This window comes from Microtus ochrogaster, chromosome 24, assembly GCF_000317375.1.
Source record: "Microtus ochrogaster isolate Prairie Vole_2 chromosome 24, MicOch1.0, whole genome shotgun sequence".
NCBI classification, from domain to species: Eukaryota; Metazoa; Chordata; class Mammalia; order Rodentia; family Cricetidae; genus Microtus; species Microtus ochrogaster.
Genome location: NC_022024.1, coordinates 21,593,385 through 21,597,654, shown reverse-complemented (window position 1 = coordinate 21,597,654; position 4,270 = coordinate 21,593,385).

The following is a 4,270-nucleotide window of genomic DNA, read 5'->3' as shown; positions in this document are numbered from 1 at the left end:
AGTGTGGAAGGGAAGCATTTTATCAATAACAGCACTTCCTTAGCTTAGTAATTGCAATTTTTAATGGAATTAATGACTGATATTTGTTTTGGAGGGAAAATAAAGGAGATGGTAGAAGAGAGATGAGACAAATTCAGAAAGACAAACTGGATGGGATATGATGAGATTGCCTGTGAGATCCAACACTTTAAAATAAGGGAAAGGATACAGATGAAAAGAATCACTTGATGGTGCTTTAAACACCCAAAGAATAAGAACGTCTTGTAATATTGTATTCAAACATTTTTCTTCTCTATGGTCTAGCTAAAGACTTGTATGTCCTTCTGTAGAGAAAACAACGTATATTCACAGATATGATTTCAAGACCAAAGGAATAGTTTAATCACATGTCTTCTAAGAAGTACAGAGGTGGATTTTCATAAACACATTCCCCAAATTTCCAGGTTTCCCTACCTGAAGACGCTATCTGACCCCACAGTATGACTAGTAAACTGGAAAAATCCCTAACACAAATGCATCCTTTTCTGCTAAGACAGATTGAAGGGAATGGATATTACAGGAACTATCTTCCTAGAATCAATTTTCCATTGTAGCAGGAAGACTCATTTATATGCATAGAATTTTATCTTTAGTCTACTACAGTGGACTGCTTTAGAGAAAAACATCTATCAAGTGCAAATCATAGTGCTGACCAGTTTTAGAATATGATTGGTGGATGGAAATCATTAGAAGACAGTGGCCGTTTGTAATTGTGGACTCTAGGTACAGTCAGTAAAAATCCTCTCTTCAAAATGCATGTGTGAAGTTCCAATAGGACCTATCTTTCATTTACAATTTCACAAAAATGTTTTAAGCTGTGCATTCTAGATGTTTCAGCTGCCATCAGCGCTTTGTGATTATGTTACCTAGTAGTGTTTTGTGTAATGTGATTTAATAATCAAAATACCATGGTCTTTGCATTGCAATTCTTACAAAAGAAGAGGCCTTTATATGAATTATACAAATACACACACACAAAGAAGCATACATACATCCACATTCACACCCCTATCTTTCAGGCTAACGAAATTGAGCAAAGTCTATTTATGCAAACACAGTTATGAATATGATGGCACCTGGAATCAACAAAGGTATAGAGAGTTCCACCTGGCACCCTGGGAAGAGATACTTGCCCAAGCACATACAGAGAGAGATAGCTTGCTTGACTTCAGACATACATGCACCTTTCTTGGACTAAATTTGATTAGTTGATGGCTAATCTTTGGCAAAAGCCTGACTGTTTTGACTCACCAACATATTAGATGTACACTTCATATTTAAGATTTTAGTGGCATTGTATACTAAGGAAGGTCAAAGTTTGCTGGAACTCAAGACATGGCAGCTTCCTCAGGCCAAATTTAATTTAACAGCCTAGAAGAAAGATATTATGTAAATTGGAATCTGAAAATAAAACTTATTTCTCCAGAAAACAGCTGAGCAACAGAAATATGCAAAAGCAATATAATTCTATTAGGGACCTTAAGGAAGAAGAATGATTTGAACTTGCCTAGATTGGGTGCTACAGAAAGGATTTTAAATTAGCTACTAAGAAGAATTGTATAGAAACCAAACTATATTAGGTTCCTCTTGGTGCCACACAATACAGTTTCTTCCAAACATCTTATTGGAATTTCCAATACAATCATCATTATTCTAAATGACAGTTCTTATAAAAAGCCTTGTAGCAAATTAGAATATCAGAACCCCAAGACTAAATGATATTCTGTCATGTTCATTACTAAATCATGGGTATTTGATAAATAATAATTAATACAGAAACTTTATTTTTTCTGATGTGAAAGTTAGAAGGGATTTGGGTAAACATTAAGGGACGTTGTGATTGTGAAGATTATGTGACAACCATAAATGGTGTCAGTGGGAAAGCACTTGTACCCACCCGACAAGTTGGGCTTAATGTGTAAGCAATCCAGTTTTATTTAATGGAAAGAGCTGAAAATAGTATACCTGAATATCATGTTGAAAATTAGAAAAAATATTATTGGTGCAATATTGATTTTAAAGAAGTGAGATTATTTCTCTGATGAAAGCTCTTCTTTCTGTCATATTGATTTTTGATATTCTTCTCAGGACCCAGTTATTTAATTCCTGACAAAAATGAAGTCTAAAACTACTTATAGAAATTTTAAAATAAGAAGTCTTAGAGATCCGATAGATTCTCAGTGATAATAGATCTTTCTTTAATGCCCTGCTGCTCTGTGTTGGCCCCACTCCTCCTCTGTCTTGTCACCAGGTCATGCATATGTGCACATGTATGGCTTTGTGTGTGTGTGTGTGTATGTGTGTGTGTGTGTGTTGTGGTTTATGCATATGCCTGTTTATTGACAAGTAACATAACAGCTCTTGTTTGAACGCTTGGGCTCCTCTTGCAATTTGTATATTGGAACTTAATTCTCACTTGCATTTGTCTACGGTGGTGGAGACTTTGAAGAAAATTCACAACTGGAATTAATGATCCATAAAGAAAATATATTAGTCCCTTATGTCATGAGAAGATAAAAGCTAAAGTCATCATTAGGAACCAGGCCTTGCCAGACAGAAAGCCTACTGGGTATTGATCTTAGAGTTCATTGACTAAACTGTGAGTACCAAATTTGTGTTTTATGAATGAAACATTTTATGGCATTATTTTCCAGTACCATGAACTAAGTGAGACAACAACCTAGTTTGTTATGTCTTGCTATAACAGAGCATCACAGCACGGGCCATTTCCTGAGAATAAAACCACACTCTCGGACTACTGAGAACTCAAGAACAATGGCGATGGGGTTCTGATCCTACTGCACGTACTGGCTTTGGGGGAGCCTAGGCAGTTTGGATGCTCACCTTACTAGACCTGAATGGAGGTGGGCGGTCCTTGGACTTCCCACAGGTCAGGGAACCCTGATTGCTCTTCAAGCTGATGAGGGAGAGGGACTTGATCGGGGGAGGGGGAGGGAAATGGGAGGCGGTGGCGGGGAGGAGGCAGAAATCCTTAATAAATAAAAAAAATAAATAAAACCGCACTCTCACAACCCTCACAGTCCTGAAGGATGGGAATTCCAATAGAAATAGTAAAGACTAGTTCAGAGCCTTGTGATGGCGTCAAGTGTTTGCAGGCAGGAGGCTAAGAAAGATCTCACCCTTAATAGCTTCATTACTCATGAGTGGGAGTCCTTATCACACATTGTTACATATTCCAACATGAGATTTTGAGGCACTAAATACACAACCCACGACAGAAAGTAACAGAGCATAAAGAGGGGATATTTATTTCACAGGGAGACGCACATCCTTTCCCTCTAGTTCCTCTTATATCAGAAGCCGACAAATGGTCTTTTGGTGGCTTTCAGAGACACGCATCCTTTCTTTGAAGCTTTTATTGTATCAGCATTGTTCATACGGTCCTTTGGTTGTTTGAGAAAACACACAATCTTTCATTCTTGCTACTCTTGTATCAATATCCTTCATACGGTCTTTCCTTGGCTTGACCATAGTCTATTGATGAGAACTGCACATAAAGTGTTGCTTCAAATGTTACTTGCCTACATTATAACATTCTCCTTTGAGATTTAAAGATCATTGGTTAAGAAAAGTCATCTATTGGGTAAGAAAGAAATTTATCAGAATTCTAAAATATTGGGGTTTAGATGAACTTGCTTTTTTTAATTTATTTATTTATTAAAGATCTCCGTCTCTTCCCCGCCACCGCCTCCCATTTCCCTCCCCTTCCCCCAATCAAGTCCCCCTTCCTCCTCAGCCAGAAGAGCAATCAGGGTTCCCTGCCCTGTGGGAAGTCCAAGGAACCCCCACTTCCATCCATTTCTAGTAAGGTGAGCTTCCAAGCTGCCTAGGCTCCCACAAAGCCATTACGTGCAGTAGGATCAGAGACTCATTGCCATTGTTCTTAGTTCTCAGTAGTCCTCATTGTCCACTGTGTTCAGCGAGTCCGGCCTCATCCCAGGCCTTTTCAGATCCAGGGAGGAGCCAGGCCCTATTCCTGAAGACCCTTCTGAGGGGTGAGAGGGACCTAGCCCCCCCCCCCTCCGCAGGAACCTGGAAACAGAGCGAACTTACTTTTTTTTTTTTAGAAACATAAAATGTTCACTTTTGGCCTGGCGGTGGTGTCGCACGCCTTTAATCCCAGCATTCGGGAGGCAGAGGCAGGTGGGTCTCTGTCAGTTCGAGGCCAGCCTGGTCTACAAGAGCTAGTTCCAGGACAGGAACCAAAAGC